General features: G+C 35.1%; 1 protein-coding gene across 2 annotated transcripts in view; it reads left to right on the top strand.

Annotated features, from left to right (window-relative positions):
- LOC149182312 (uncharacterized) overlaps window positions 1-18,220 on the top strand; it is a 191,696-nt gene that overhangs the window by 50,759 nt on the left and 122,717 nt on the right. The window lies entirely within an intron of this gene.

The following is an 18,220-nucleotide window of genomic DNA, read 5'->3' as shown; positions in this document are numbered from 1 at the left end:
TTAATGTATTTTTAAGTATATATCAATATTTATTGGTATTAAAATATTTATTGTTAACCTACATTGAATTGTTTTTATATGCAACATTAAAATATTTTAACATATTTTTATTTTCTATGTATAGATATATATGAAGTTGATATCAACATAAATCAGTTTACATAGATCTTCAAATAGTTTATTTAATTCCTTTACAAGGATTTTTTTTTTGGTGACATTATTTTTCTATTTATAGCATAATTTTTATTTTTATAAAGGGGCATAAATTAGTTAACATAGATCTTCAAATAGTTTATTTAAATATCTTCTTGAAATATTTTTTAAAATTACAAAGGTTAAACATCTTATTCGCACATTTTTTTTTACTTCTAATTACTTTACAGCATATATATATTTTTTATTATAGCTAACATTATTTTTCTATTTATAGCATAATTTTTTTTATTTTTATAAAGGGGTATAAATTAGTTAACATAGATCTTCAAATAGTTTATTTAAATCTCTTATTGAAATATTTTTTAAAATTGCAAAGGTTAAACATCTTATCACACATTGTTTTTTACTTCTAATTAATTTACAACATATTAATTTTTTTTTATTATCGTTGACATTATTTTTTTATTTATAGCATAATTTTTTATTTTTATAAAGGGGCACCTGTCAATTTGACAGATCGACGGGCAGACAAATCAACATAGATCCATCTTAAGTAAGAGAGATCAATTTTCTTCACGTGCAAACTTCTTTAGAGTGTAAAATACAATGTGTTATTTTTCATTGTTTAAATTGTGTTTTTGAATGCTAAATAAAGTATATATTGTTAGGATATTCCGACACACAGGAAATAGTTAGGTATAACTTGGTCTAGTATAGAGTTAGGTAAAGTGTGTTTCTTTACTATGTACATTTTGTAACTTACAATCCGACGGTCACGATATTTAGTGATCCGACGGTTCATTCTCTCCTCGGTATTACCGACACTTGATCCGTGGCTTAACACCCGATTGGTACATGACCTCTATTTAAAGAGCATGGAGGGTCATTTGTAGGTTAACCGTTCATGAGAGAAGCTTATGTAAATTTTCATTCTCTTATTAATAAATTGTCTGAAGTGGCCGCGTTGGCTCAGGCCGTGGACTGTTTCCCTCTTTGAGGGTTTTAACCACGTCAAAATACTGGTGTATTGATCTGTGATCTGCGTGTGAGCGGTGTCCTTTGGTGTTCTATCTGAGGAACTTACCCTGTAAATTCCTACATGGTATCAGAGCTATTTGAGGGCCGCGTCCGTTGGTGATCCAAATCTGATGTCGGTATCCATAAATAGCTATTTGAGGGCCGCGTCCGTTGGTGATCTACTGTTTCTGACTGCTTTCGGGCCGAGAGGACTGCTCTGTTGTGTTGGGAGCATCTGTTCCAATGAGGAACCCCTTTCGTTTCACACGAAAAGGTTTCCGGTAGCCCTAGCTGCGTCATTTTTAAGATCTGGAGGTATACAGTATTTATTTGCAGTTTACAGTTATTTTCTCTCTGTTTATTTCGGTTTCGGTTTATTTAGCCTTTTTTATTACCAGATCTATACCTTTCATTTCTATGTATGCTCTTTGCCCCGCGACTCTGTGCGATCTGGGCAAATCAGAAACAGAAAGGAAGGATTTTTCTCATGCGTATGCTCTTTTTCGCTGCGCCTTAGTGTGATCTCGGAAAATCAGAAACATTGAGGAAAATATTTAGTTTCCGGCTAAAGCTAACTTCGAGCTGCAAGGTTCGTTTTTTTTGTATGTCCGTGTTGGATTTTGTGTTTTTTTGTTTTGTAGGGAAAAAGAGCTTTCTTAAAGCAAGCACGCAACCCAAAGCTTCAACCCCCCTCTCTCTCTCTCTCAAACTTTTTGTATAGCTCACTTGGTCCAAAGCTAATTTATGAGAGTAGAGGTCTTGAGTTCAAGTCTCCTTTTTGTGGGGGCAGATTTTTCATTTCCACACATTCCCGCACTTTGTTGGCGACTTCATCAAATTTTCTTCAAAAAGCCATAACTTCTTCATCTGGAAGCCGTTTTCAGAACCGTTTTTTTTAAACAGCCTAATTTTTCGAGATCTTTCCATTGCAACACTTAGTTTCAACATCTATAGCTTCAGTTTTTGTTAAAATGGAAAGTCCATGCCAAGTTATTCTTGACAGCACCAACTACTTCCAATGGTGGTCCTACATTGTGGATTTACTTAGAAGTAAAGGTCTCTACAGAATAGCCTCCGGCCAAGAAACCAAACGGAAAGATGAAGATAAGGCAGCTAAATGGGAAAATAGGCAAGATCAAGCACGTGGGTTGATAGGGATGTCTATTTCTCCAGATCTTAGATTCCATATTGAGAACTTGATACTCCTGAGGAAGCAATGAAAGAGATCACTAAAGTCTTTGGAATTAAAAATGAACTTGAAGCCCATCAACTCGAAAATGAGCTGCTTACATTGGACCCCTATAATTTTTCTTGCATTGAAGATTTTTTGTCCAAGTTCAAGACCATTAGACTTCTCTTGGAAGGTGTTAAGGTTAAGAAAGAAGATAGTAGCCTTATCTATTCCATTCTTACTAAGCTGAGACCAGCCTATTCTGTGTTTGTTTCCACCTTCCATTCTACAAGATAAGCCTTCATTTCTCAAGGACAAGACTACAAGCCCCCTTCCTTTGATTCTTTTTGTGATTCTTTAATAAGAGAACAAGAAAAACTCTTACACCTTGGTCTTCTTAATCTTGGAAACTCTTCTATGAAAGCGTTAGCCGCCCAGCAGCAACCAAATCCAAAGAATCCTAAGAAGTTGTATCCTAAAAGGAATGGTCCTAAACCAAACAAGGGTCCTAAGCAATTTCAGCCTCAAAATGAAAAATCAATTCAACAAAATGATAAGACAAATAAAAACAAAGGGAAGAAGACTGATAGACATTGCAACTTTTGTAATCGAGATGGCCACTTAGAATCCAAATGCTTTAAGAAGATGGAAGCCTTGGAAGCAGCAATGAAGAAGCATAACATCCATTTGGAGCACTCTTCAACTTCAACTTCATCTTCCGGAATGACACTTTCTGCATGTGGTTGTCAAGCATCTCGGTCTGGCTATGCACTAAATGTATCTTCTTCTTCTCATTCTCATGAGTGGCTCATTGATTCTGGAGCTTCTTATCACATGGCCAAAAACAAAGCCATGTTTTCTTCTTTAAATGATTGTAACACCAAAAATATATATGTTGGTGATGATAGATCTCTTAGTGTTGTAGGGACTGGAACTGTTCATATAGACAATGGTCATTTTAATGATGCATTATGTGTTCCAACCTTATCTTGCAACCTTCTATCTGTATATCAGATAACTCATTCAGGTGAAGGTAAAATCGTTGAATTTTCACCTCACGATGTTGTAATTAAGGACCTAAGAGATCCTAGACAGATTTTAGCTACTGGCATTGCTGATGATTCTACAAGGTTGTATAAGTTTCACAAATTTGGGTCATCAAATCTTCCCTCAGTATTTGTTGCTCATAATGATGAAGTGAACAAACTTTGGCATGAGCGATTTGGTCACTTAAACTATCGCTCTCTTCAGAATCTATGTAAAGAAAATATGGTGACAGGTCTTCCAATGGTATCTTGCAGAGATGGTGTTTGTTCCGGATGTGTACTCGGAAAACATCATCGGGACAGTTTTGAAAAACGTGCCTCTTGGCACGCCTCAGCCCCTTTACAACTCGTGCATAGTGATTTATGTGGTCCACTTCCAGTTGTTTCATTCTATGGCTACAAGTATTTCTTAACTTTCATTGATGATTTCTCCAGACGCACTTGGGTATACATCTTAAAACTCAAGAGTGAAGTATTTAACATGTTCTTGGCCTTTAAGGCCTTTGTTGAAAAACAATCTGGACATCAAATTCTTAAGCTAAGATCTGATAATGGCGGAGAATATGTTAACAACAAATTCATCAACTTTTGCACTGAGAATGGAATTCAAATGCAACATACTGTTCCATATACTCCACAACAAAATGGTGTAGCTGAAAGGAAGAATCACACCTTAAAGGAAATGGCTAATTGTATGCTTCAATCTAAAGGACTTAGTCTTAGTTATTGGGCAGAAGCAATTAACTGTGCAAATTACATAATAAATTGCACTACTACTAAGGTTTTAAAGAATATCACTCCAGAAGAAGCATGGAGCTCAATTAAACCAGATGTAAGTCACTTTCGTGTTTTTGGAAGTGAAGCATGGGCCCATATTCCAGATGAGAAACATAAAGCATTAGAACCTAAGAGTGAAAAATGTATTTTTGTTGGATATTCTGAAGATGTCAAAGGATATAGACTTATTCCACTTAAGTCCAAAAATGTTATCATTAGAAGAGATGTAAAGTTTGCTGAAAATATATTGGCCTGCGAGCCTAGTTTGGCGGATGTGCCACCTCTCCCTATCTCTTCTACTTTTGAAAATATTTCTTCTTCAGATGATGAAAGTGAGGATGACAATCCTCCCCCACCTTCTCAGGATCCTCCTTCAGCTCCTCAGCTTCCAAAATGGGTCCGTGCTACTCGGGATGCAACAGGTGATCTTGTCAGTGATCCTACAGATCAGCGACATACACGTTCTCAGTTCGATAGAGCCTCTTCTTTACTGGCTCAAGCTTCAGTGAATTATGATGCTGACACCTTTGTAGAAGCTTCAGGCCATCCAGATTGGGAAGCAGCTATGAATGAAGAATATCATTCATTATTGGCAAATGATACATGGGATCTTGTTCCTCTACCAAAGGGACAAAAACTTGTTAGATGCAAATGGGTTTACAGAACCAAGTATGGACCAGATGGGAAAGTTGATAAACATAAAGCTCGTCTTGTTGCTAAGGGTTTTTCGCAAGTTGAAGGCATTGACTACACTGAAACCTTCTCCCTTGTTGCCAAAATGAACTCTATCCGCCTTGTTCTTTCCCTTGCTGCCTCTTTCAAATGGGAAGTCCATAAGATGGATGTTAAATCTGCATTCTTGCATGGGGACTTGCATGAAGAAATCTATATGGAACAACCTATTGGCTTTATACAAACAGAATCCAACCTTGTATGTCGGCTTAAGAAATCCCTTTATGGTCTCAAGCAAGCTCCTCGGGCTTGGTATGCCAAAATGGATAGCTTTCTTTTAGAATCTGGCTTTTCTAGGTGTCATTCTGACAATACTGTCTACACCAAGAAAGTGGGCAAGTCTCTTATCATTCTTGTTCTTTATGTTGATGATCTTATCCTCACTGGTAGTGATCCCAACCTTTTCAACCATGTGAAGTCCAACCTTAAAAAGAAGTTTCAAATGACAGACCTAGGACACTTACATTATTTTCTTGGTCTTCAAGTCTTGCAATCCAAGGAAGGTATTTCCCTTTCCCAGTCCAAGTATGCCTGTGATATTCTACGCCATTTTCACATGGAAGACTGTAAGCCAACCCCTTCTCCCTTTCAATCTGGAGTCAAACTTTCAGTCACTTGTACTTCTCCTGAAGTTGATGCTACCTTATACCGTCAACTTGTAGGAAAACTTTTGTATCTAATCCATACTCATCCTGAACTTTCCTTTGTCGTTGGCCTTGTTGCTCGGTTTATGCAAAACCCACATGAAAGTCATTGGAAAGCAGCTAAAAGAATGCTTCGTTATGTTCGAGGTACAGTTCAGTTTGGGATTCATTACAGTGCCGAAGAAGCTCCTCTATTGGTTGGTTTCACTGATTCCGATTGGGCTGGTGACCCTGATGATCGGAAGTCTACTGCAGGGTATGTGTTTAGTCTTGGTTCAGGACCTATTACATGGGCTTGCAAGAAACAAGGTGCCATTTCTCTTTCTTCAGCAGAAGCAAAGTATCGTGGTGCCGTCGAAGCTAGTAAGGAAGCCTTGTGGCTTCGTCAGATCCTGTCAGAGTTTGGCTTTCAGCAGTAGCATCCGACTACACTTTGGTGTGATAATCAAAGTGCCATTAAACTATGCAAAGATCTAGTCCAACATCAGCGCAGCAAACACATTGAACTGCACATGCACTTCATCAGAAAGCTCATCCACGACCATGCTCTTGAAGTGCAATATTGTTCAACAGATGATCAAGTTGCAGACATCTTTACAAAAGCTCTCACAGAGGCGAAGTTCACTAAACTTCGATTTATGGTTGGAGTTCGGGAAGTTGTCACTAAGGGGGGATAGGCTCTAGTGCCTCCTTCCTTCTCCTATTGTGTCATATTTGTAAATCTTTCAATCCAATCCCAAGTTGTTCTTAAGGGGGGATGTTAGGATATTCTGACACACAGGAAATAGTTAAGGATATTCTGACACACAGGAAATAGTTAAGTATAACTTGGTCTAGTATAGAGTTAGGTAAAGTGTGTTTCTTTACTATGTACATTTTGTAACTTACAATCCGACGGTCACGATATGTAGTGATCCGACGGTTCATTCTCTCCTCGGTATTACCGACACTTGCTCCATGGCTTAACACCCGATTGGTCCATGACCTCTATTTAAAGAGCATGGAGGGTCATTTGTAGGTTAACTGTTCATGAGAGAAGCTTATGTAAATTTTCATTCTTTTATTAATAAATTGCCTGAAGTGGCCGTGTTGGCTCAAGCCATGGACTGTTTCCCTCTTTGAGGGTTTTAACCACGTCAAAATATTGGTGCATTGATCTGTGATCTGTGTGTGAGCGGTGTCCTTGGTGTTCTGTCTGAGGAACTTACCCTGTAAATTCCTACATATATAGGACCAAATAAATGTTTTAACCATAAAAACTTAATTTTTTTCATGATATACATAAGTTTTTTAAAATGATATATAATGTATACTCAATTGACATAAAACATTTTACATAACATATACATAATTAAAATGGTTTTTTGTTATTAACATATTTTTAAATATATGTCAATATTAATTTGTATTAATTTTTTCATGATATACATAAGTTTTTTAAAATGATATATAATGTATACTCAATTGACATAAAACATTTTACATAACATATACATAATTAAAATGGTTTTTTGTTATTAACATATTTTTAAGTATATGTCAATATTAATTTGTATTAATATATTTTTTCAATAACCAAAATTTAAACATTTTACTCAAACCTTTTTTTACTTTTAATTATTTTACAACATATTCATTTTTTTATTATAGCCTACCTATTTTTTCTATTTAGTTTATTTTGAATCTCCTCTTGAAATGTTTTTTAAAATTATAAAGTTTAAACATTTTATTCATACATTTTTTTTTCACTTCTAATTACTTTATAACATATTATTGTTTTTATTATTATAGTTGACAATATTTTTCTATTTATAGCATAATTTTTTATTTTTATAAAGAGGCACGTGTCAATTGACAGAGGGACGAATGGACGGACATACAAACTTAAACATGGACAGATAAACTTACACATCTCCTCATACTGGGTTGTAAAATGAGCCTTTCGGCTCGCATAGATCCATCTTAAGTACATATCTGAGTCGAGAGGGATCAAATTTCTTGACGTGCAAACTTCTTTAGAGTGTAAAATACAATGTGTTATTTTTCATTATTTAAATTGCATTTTTGAATGCTAAATAAAGTATATATAGTGCCAAATAAACGTTTTAACCATAAAAATTTATTTTTTTCATGATATATACATAATTTTTAAAAAATGATATATAATGTATACCACAATTGACAATAAAATATTTTACATAACATGTACATAATTAAAATAGTTTTTAATTATTAACATATTTTTAAGTATATGTCAATATTAATTGTATTAATATATTTTATCAATAACTAAGATTTAAACATTTTACTCAAACTTTACTTTTAATTACTTTATAACATATTTATTTACTTTTAATTACTTTACAATAAATTATTTTTTATTATTATACCCTACTGTATTTTCTATTTAAAACATAATTTTTAAATTTTATTTTTATTTTTATATTTATATTTATATGAAAGAAAGAAAGAAAATTATTTTAACGTCCACGAGGCTAAATATAGCCTATGGGACAGATTGCTTCTTCATCTGCTTGATGTATTCAACCCTTTTTTTATGAAGCTTTACAATAAATGCTCCCAGCTTCTCGACAAACCCCTCGCTAAATAGATTATCCCAAGAACTCGCTACCAGCATATCTACATAACTTTACCTGTTGTCTTTGAAGGCCTCACATTCTAAAATGAAATGTTTTTCTGTTTCCACTTTTCCGGAAGAACAAAAAATGCATACCCATTCCTCCCACACTTCCTTTGGCCTTTTCCAGTGCCGTGTTTCACAATGGAATTTTGGCTCTCCAAGAGATATTGGTCTCTCTGTATGCTTTTGGTTAATGATTATGAGTGGGATTAAACACTTCAATATAGTAAATTTTCTTTCTTCCTAGCTCCTTATCCCAAGTACGTTTGTGGAACTTGTGCCATTCAGATTTATTTCTGAAACTCGGGTTAGACTTCTCTGTGATTATGGTTCATTTTCTCCTATCCATGGCTCAAGTGAATCACACAACACAGGTGATCTCACATTATTCTATGGCATTGCTCTGTGACTTGTCTGTATTACATCGCATGTGCATATTGTGGCATCGTTACTCCTCGTATATCGTTGTGGTATCGTATTCACAAGTATGGCATCGTGGCTTGCACAGAAATGCACAGACATCAGAGAACGTCATAATTGTAATCTTATGTATGTCTCGCACTCTATAACATTTATACTTTGAGTGGGTCCAATCAACTAATGGTGGCTCAGATACATAATGGTGGCTCGCATTGATCTGATTCACACATTCATTGGTTTACAGTGATCACATATATCATCTGCGGATCAATTTTTACAACGTACTTCTATTATGACTCATACAGGTACTTCTATTGCGGCTTAGTTTTGGTTCGTGTATATATATATACACCTCTATGGCTTGATGGGCAGTAATATTGATGCATATAGCAGTCAACGGTATGACTGTAACCTTTTTTTATATATATCCATGTCTTTAGTAATCTACAGTGGAATTGTGTCAGCATATCCATTGACATGGCAGCAATGTTGCACTAATCGTTATCGGGATAATATCGGCGCGAGGAAAAAATCGTAATAATTGGGAAAAAATTCGGTAATAATCGGGAAAAATCATTTGGTACAAAAATATTCATTTTTTTTTCAATTTTTTTAATATCTAAACCATCTACAACATAAAATAAATACATTGACACATAAATATGATAAAAGAACTAATATATAAGATGTTTAATATCATTTCTAGTGTTAAAATCACACATAACAGTGAATCATGTCCTGAATAGTAAGTCCTGACTCCTGAGTCCCAACTCAACTTCAAAATATCAACAAAAAATATAATAATGTTTTCTCATATCATGAGTCATAATGCCATATACAATGAAATGAACCAAATAACTAAAGTCTAATACCACTGATTTCCTTTGCCCCTCTAGATGTAGATGTCGGTGGAGTTGGCAGGCTGCAGTAGACTATGGAGTCTGCTGTGCTCTAGAAGCTGAAGAACTAGGAGCTACAGGAGGTAGACCACGTCCTCTACTTGTGACAGGGGTAGCTTGGGTCACCTCCTCCTACTCTCAAAAAAAAAAATATATGATTTTTTCCCCAAAAAAATCACGATTTTTTCGAAAAATTCGCCTATAAAAAAAAAGTCTGAGTACTACTCACGATTTTATCTTTTTTGCTGAAAAAATCACGAAAAAACAATGATGTCGTGATAATATCACGATTTTAACAACACTGCATGGCAGACAGTACGTATGGCACAGCATGGAAGACACACTATGTATAATATGGCAGACAACATATATGACATGGTAGACAGTATGTATGTATGATATGGCATGGAAGATACACCTGTATGATATGGCAGACCACATAAATGACATGGCAGACAGTATGTATGACATGGCACGGAAGACACTTGTATGACAGGGTAGACAACTTATATGACATGGCACACAATATATATGTCATGGCTGACAGTATAGTAAACATGGTAGGATTTGTCTTGTACACTATGATATAATTTCGATATGAATGATTTTGCTTCAACTACGCATAGCAGTAGGTTTGGCATTATATGCAGAGCAATTATGTATATATATATATATATATATATATATATAGTTTGGCATTTATATTCAGAATTCAATGTTGGTATGGCACTTACATTTAAAGCAGCATCATGGGTTTATGTAGAGCAGTTCTAATATATGAAGAGCAGTGGAACCATTGTTATATATATGTCATAGTATGTGCAGCAGTGGTATCATCATTATTGCAGCGGTGGTATAATTATTGCATATATGTATTGCAGCAGTGGCATCTATGTTTCTTATATATGCAGAGGCCTTGTTGGCCGTGAGCAGTAACATTGTTGTATGATTGATGTATCTCTTTATGGAAGCACTTTCTATCTCAGCTGAACCATTGATAAATATTTAATAGAAGAAGAAAAATTGAATTTTGGGTTTTCCCTTTGTGAGGTTTTACCTTGGTCTCTGACCAAATTCTGGTGTCTTTATTTGTGCATGCTTTTCTTTCACTGTTTCTTTATGTTCCGCTGCATTTTTTATTGTTCTTTTTACATAATTGCTAATAATGTTATGATATTGTGGGGTGAACTCAATATGTAAAAGATGTAATGCAATTATCTAAAGAAAAGTCATGGATATCACCTCTGTGAAGACACCATTGATCAAAGAAGTGAAGGTATTGGAGACCTAAAAGAATGCTAGGGTTTGAAGGAATCCCTGGGCAACTTTGTTATAGTAAAAGAAGTTAAGGTTTGGAAGAAACCCCTGAAGTATGGTTGAAAGGACTTGGATATGATAAAGGTTCGAGCTCTATAAGTCTTGAAACCCTAGCATGATCAGTAACTGTGACAAATTTAGTGATCATTGGACTTGGATGTTAAAATTGGCTATTGGCCATTGAGGCATATCCTCTTTTGATGATAATAGTCATATATGGTTGATGACCCGTGACACCTCATGATGAAGAAGGAATGGACTTGGGATAGAGATTCTATTGATGTATATCTTTTGAAAGCAACATTGACATATGGATGATGGACAACAATGACTCTTGGAAGCTGGAACAAGAGGTAGTTGATCGCTTCCTTCAACCCTTATTAAAGATAAATACCTTCTAAACTTATGCTATTTCCTTTTGACACTGCTCTTGTTCAAATTTATTGCTTATCCTTCCTGCATGAATATTTGACTATTTGAATACCTATAACTCTTTGATGAAGATATGATAATCAAATACTTCTTGAGGATCATTTGGATGTTAGTGTAGGAAGAAAAGTTGGAGCAGGAACTTGACGCAAATTTATTTTGGGAGCTAGTGAAAAAATATTTTGTGTATATGAGAGATGACAAAATGTATATGCTACAAGTTGCTAAGGTATCCAAATATTACGAGGTATGTATACATTTTAGCTGCAACGTTGAGATGGCAAAGTTAAGCCCTAAGATATGACAAGAATATTACTTTCAAAAAGGTCTTGATAGTACTCTTGAGTAATGCATGCCAGTCATATACACATTGGAATGACATGGCGGACAACATATATGACATGGCAAACAATATATATGTCATGGCTGACAGTATAGAAGACATGGAAGGATATATCTTGGACATTATGATATAATTTCCATATGAATGATTTCGCTCCAACTACACATAGTTATAGGTTTGGCAATATATGCAGAGCAATTATTGACAACATATATATATACACACACACACACATTAGTTTGGCATTTGTATTTAGAACTCAATGTTGGTATGGCACTTATATTCAGAGCAACACCATGGGTTTATGTAGAGTAGTTCTAGTATATGCAGAGCAATGGAATCGATGTTATATATATGTCATAGTTGTTGAGAAATCTAGGGCTTGAATAGTTAAAAGATATCTCTGCTTGATAATTGCTTGTGATATACTTTTACTTCTTATCTTATAGTCTTTTCTTTGTTATGTTATTATTATGTTCTCTTCATCAAGACAATTACCAATATGCACAATAAAAGACAAGTGACGCAGTATTTAGGCTTCTCAGCCAGGGCCAAAACTTCTCACCTCTTTAGAGGAAAACTCGATCAAAATTATTCTTCTAGATCTTCAATTGATGAGTACCAAGACCATGACACAGACCCTTGACTCTAGTATCTTCCCAAGAACCTTGTCATTAACCTTGATGCTCTGCCTCTTCTCTTTCTCAAATTTCCTCTTGATCTTGAACTACCCTCCTCGGCTCCTTCTAGAGCAACTCAGTTTCTGTCCTTCACACAACTCCTTCTTGGCTTCCCTAGAGAATCTCGGTCTCTAGGCTTTCATTGGTCTCCTCTAGAGAAACTCGGTCTCTAGATCTCTATATCTTGATCACCCAGAAGAATCCTTTCTTTATTGAATTGAGACTTCTGTGATCCATATCAATTTTTTGAAGAATTCTTCGGCGAAAATCACATGGAGAAATTTCTGTCGATGCGTTTCGAACCAACCAGTGTGGTTCATCGTCAGGGCAAGTTGAATGAGTAGATCAGGCTATGCACTTTAAATAGACAGGGCAGAATATCCAATGACTTAGATTCCTCGATAAGGTCACAGCTGAAAAGACACCAGCTAAATTTGACCTGATAACGGCTAGTTTGACCATGATAGGGTATTACTTTATATTATTTATTTTAAAATATCAGTTAATTAATATATAATAAAATAAAATAAATTAATTTTAATTTAAAATTGTTAGAAATGTATACAAGAAACATATAATTATTAAGAATAAGAATTAATTATAAAAATATTAGTTAGTTATAACGGCTAGTTTGACCATGATTTTATTTATTTATTATTATTATAAATATATATAAATATTGTATCTATAAATTCGGTTATTAATATAGATTAAATTAATATAATTAATTTCAAATATATATATATATATATATACTATATTGGAAATATATAATAGCATAAGTAAAATTAATAATAAAAATAAATCATTTCAAATAAATTAAATAATAAGAATAAAATTAATTTAAATTGCTCGATAAAACTTCTAGTTAGTAATATAAATTCTTCAAAAATGAGAGAACTATAAAACTTAATTCAGAGTAAAAAATAAATAAATAAATAAATAAAATAATAATAATAATAATAATAATAACAATAATAATAAAAAGATAAAAGTAAATAAATAATAATCATAAAATTAATTAATAGTTTAAATTAATTAATTAAATTAATTTTTGTAGATAAATTAAGTTTAAATTAATAGTCAAAGAGTCTTAAAAAAATAAATAAATAAATAAATAATATATATATATATATATATATATATATATATAATAAAAATAAAAATAAATAAATAAATTACCAAATTCAAGGAGAAAAAGAAAGAAAACGACTAGGAGGAGAGGGCTGGGATCCAGCAACTGCTGATCTTCCAACTATCCTCTCTATTGAGATTGTTCGGTCTTTTTTCAATCTCTAGGGCTTCCCTGAATTTCCGGTGATGGAATTGCGACACTCTAGCAATCACACTGGCCTCCTCGATGCAGACATGATGGTTAGTTTTCTCCACATGCTCTGCTAAAGCGGAAGACTTTGTTCTCATATGTTTGAGGTCAGCTGCGTGCTCACTAATCCTTTGATTAATGGAGCGACCAGTCTCACCAATATAGGGGGTCCCACAAGAACAAGGAATAATATAAACCCCTTTCATGTCCTTAGGGTCGATGGGATCCTTCACCGATCTGAGGGATTTACGAATGGTGCTGAGCGGTCTAAAAGTTGCAGGGACATTATGCCTCTTAAGGACCCTCGCAATCTTATCCGTGGTCCCTTGAACATACGGAAGATGGACACCAGGAATCCGCTCTTTAGGCCCTCTTTTGGTTAACGAATTCTTAGCTGCTTTGAGGAAAGCCTTATGTCCCAAGTGTCTACTATAACTGTTATCAACAAAGACATTAAGGAGGTGGGACTTCTCTTCCTCGAAGCTCTTATCATCAGAGATCCTTAAGGCCCGAGTTGCAAGGGTGTTGAGAACTCCCAACTTCTGGGCCGGGAAATGGTGGGAACTAGCATGAAGATACTGCTCAGTATGAGTTTTCTTGCGAAACACTCGGTGGGAGAGGGAACCATCCTCATTCTTAGAGATAAGAATATCAAGGAACGGGAGGCAACCATTAACTTCTTGTTCCATAGTGAACTTAATAGCCGAGGATTGATTATTGAGATGATCGAAGAAGAGATTTAACTCCTCTTGGCCGTGAGACCAGATGACATTAGTGTCATCTACATACCTTTTCCAAAGTTTGGGAAGGAGACGTGCTGAGTTCAGAGCCTTAGATTCAAAATCCTCCATAGACAGAAATTTCTCCATGTGATTTTCGCCGAAGAATTCTTCAAAAAATCCTTTCTTTGTTGCCCCAGAAGAAAACTCTCCTTCGCTTGCCCAGAAGAATACCTCCTTCGCTTGCCCAGAAGAATACCTCCTTTGCTGACCCGGAAGAATACCTCCATCGCTGACCCAAAATAACCCTTCTTCGCTGCCCCAGAAGAATCTCTTTTGCTGGACTAGAAGAAAGCTCTTTCGCTGCCCGAGAAGAAACCTCTTTTGTTGCCCCTTCTTCACACTTTTAATGATCGAATGCAAGTCGAGTTACTTGCTACTAATGGAGGCCGAGTGTGTCTATATATACACCTCATCTCATGTCCTTTAGGCGGACATGACTGCTAGAGGTTAGGCCGACTTCTTCTAGCATGTTCTTCCATTGTTGTAGGTTGACTTGAAGAGGTTTAAGTGACAAGGTCTTGGAGGATACTTTACATAGACAAGTTTGACCTTTTACAAAGTATAACATGACTTCATTACATGACAATGACTCTAATATTTTATGACTAGATGACAAATAAATGACAAAGACTTTCAATGGGAGTTTTGACCCAAAAATAAAATCTCTTGCTCATGAAACCCATGATGCAAGAATTACAATATTTTATTTTTCTTCTTTACCTCTCATTACATAAAATCATAATTACATGTCATTATGAAGACCGAAACTAGTTACACTTTTCATCAATAGTATGTGCAACAACGTATCATCATTATTGCTGTAGTGGTATAATTATTAAATATATGTATTGCAGTAGTGGCATCTATGTTTCTTATATTTGTAGAGGGCTTGTCGGCCTTGAGTAGTAACTTTGTTGTATGATAGATGTATCTCTTTATGGAAGCACTTTCTATCTCATCTGAACCATTGATGAGTATCTAATAGAAGATGAAGAATTGAATTTCGGGTTTTCTTGCTTGTGGGGTTTTTCCCTTGTCTCCGACCCAATTTTGGTGTCTTTATAAATGTGTAATTATGATTTTATGTAAAGAGATGTAAATAAGAAAAATGAAAATTATTATATTGACTTGCTTCATGGGTTTCATGAGCAAGGATTTTTTTTGAGTCAAGACTCCCATTGAGAGTCTTTAGGATTTATTTGTCATCTAGTCATAAAATATAAGAGTCATTGTCATGTAAATGAAGTCATGTCACACTTTGTAAAAGGTCATCTTGTCTATGTACATTGTAAAGTATCCTCCAAAGACCCTGTCACCAAACCTCTTCAAGTAGGCCTACAAACATTAAAGAAGCTACTAGAACAAGTCAATCTACATCTAGTTGTCAAGTCGACCTAAAGACCCAGAGAAGAGGTGTATAAGTAGGGGAACTCGACCTCCATTTTAAGCATGAAGTTCAAACTCAATTCTAGCGAAGAAGTGCAAAAAGAAGTACAAAAAAGAGGCAGTAAGAAAGGGTTTTCTCTAAGGTAAAAAGGACACTCTTCTAGGGTATCGAATGAAGAATCTTCTAGAAAAGAAGCAAAATCTTTTGGAGCAGCGAAGTAGATTCTTTTGGGGTAGCGAAGAAGGAATCATCTGGTAGGTAGTGAATAGGTCTCTTCTAGGATAGCGAAGGAAGGAATTCTCTAGAATAGAAAAGTAGAGACTGAGTTTCTCTAGAAGACCTAGAGGCTGAGATTCTCTAGGAAAATAGTGAAGGTGCAGCATAAGAAGTAGAGACAGAGTTTCTCTAGAAGAAGAAAAGGAAGGAAGGACAAGAAAGGACAAGGTTGGTGACAAGGTTCTTGAAGAGGATACTAGAGTCAAGGGTCAGTGTCATGGTCTTGGTACTTATCAATTGAAGATCTAGAAGAAGAATTTTATTGGGTTTTCCTCTCTAGAGGTGAGAGGTTTTGGCCCTGGCTGGAGAAGCCTATATTTTGTGTCACTTGTCTTTATTTACTTTGATAATTGTCTTGATGAAAATAACACACTAATAAGCTAACAAAGTGAAAAGATCATAAGAAAAGAAGAACAAGCATATCACTAGCAATTATCAAGAATAGAAATTATTAACATTGAATGCCCTAGATTTCTCAACATGGTATCAGATCTAAGGTGCTGAAGACAAGAAAGGACAGACAAAGCAAGTTGACACACAAATCAAACTTCAAAAGGGGAATCAAAGCAAGTCAAAGGTTATCAACAAGTCCAAGATCTACATCATAGAAACCCTAGATTAAAGAAGGAAGCAGGAAGAAAAGTAAAACCCTAGAAGCCCTTCAGATCATCAAATGATCATAAATCAAGCTCTCTCTCATAAAAAAGGCCGTCCATCAACATCAAGAAGAAGGAGGAAGCAAGCAACAATTTGACAATTCAGTCCATGACTATATTCGATAATATCAAAATATCTTTTTGCAAGGAAAGTAGTAAACTAGTTGGGGCTGTAAACTTCCTGCTTGGAAGAAAAGGAATGACCTCAATCTTATTGAGAATGAGGTCATGGTTCACATTAAAGGATCAATAACCCAACCTTCAAAAGAGGATACTCAAGCTCATGCAAAATACATGAAGGGAGAAGTAAGAGCTCAAAGGATTCTTATAGAATCTATAAAAGACTCTCTAATCCCATATGTATCAAAATTAGAAACTGCAAAAGCTATATATGACAAACTAGTAGAGTTGTTTTTTGTAAGTACCGTAGGAGAAGTAATCTCCTTAAGGCAAGAACTCTATAAGCCAAAGATATCCGAGGAAGATGGAATAACCTCATACTTGATGAGGATATAAGAAATTTGAGATCAACTACAAGAATTAAGAGAAGTTATGTTTGATAGAGAGATGACCATAGTGGTACTAAATGCACTACCGGAAGAATGGGGCAGCTTCACTTCAAGCTTATATGGGAAGAAAGAAACTACTCCATTTCAAGATTTATGGTCACTATGTAAGATCAAAGAAACTAGACTAAAGGCAAAGGTTGATGTTAGACCAAGCGAATAGAATCAAGCATATGCTACAATGATAAGAAGAAAGGGAAAATTTGGAAAGTTTTGTCCCTCAAGGAAAAGGAACATGGATAAGATAAGGTGCTTTGGATGTCAGGAACTTTGACACTACAAAAGAGATTGTCCTAATTGTCGTAAGGACGAGAAATAGAGAAGGAGCACACATTACTGAAGAAGTGCAAGAACCTGAGTCCAAGAAGCTTAAGAATGAAGAAGTAAAAGATCTCCACTATGATTGAGATATCTTCTTCTCAAAAAGGTACTTCTGACTTGTAAATTATGGTCTTGATGCAATTTAAAATTAGATACAATGCATCTCTTTAGAAAAATACATAGAAACATTAGAAGTAAGAGCACAACGACCATGGAAACATAAAATGTGGACCATATATGATGTCAAAGTCACGTAAGTATATCATAAAAATTATCTTCTTCAACTTTAACATTAGCTCAAGACATCAGAGTTAGACAAGTTGCCAAATTTAGGTATGGAGGATCATCAAATGGCCTTATTAGGTGCTTTAAGACCCAGGGGGAGGAACAGATCCCAGTGCCTACCCTTCAATCATTAGGTGTAGGTGATAATTGATATGGTTTGGGGTGTATTTCAAGAGAGTTGTCATAGGCTTATATTAGGTTCTGCTAGAGCTTCACACATGCGTACCTTTGTGGAGGGAGTGCTTGCATTTACTTGAGTTACCTTTCTTGGGCATTTCATTTTCCACCTTTTAATTAGCCTTTTGTTTTGCTTTGATTTTGCTTGCTTAGCAAGCTTTCTTTGATTTCATT

The sequence above is a fragment of the Pinus tabuliformis genome, chromosome 3_2, assembly GCF_031772625.1.
Source record: "Pinus tabuliformis cultivar Carrire ecotype Pingquan chromosome 3_2, CPIR1, whole genome shotgun sequence".
Lineage (NCBI taxonomy): Eukaryota > Viridiplantae > Streptophyta > Pinopsida > Pinales > Pinaceae > Pinus > Pinus tabuliformis.
The sequence above is the reverse complement of the archived record's forward strand: the minus strand, read 5'-3'. Positions and strand labels throughout refer to the sequence as shown.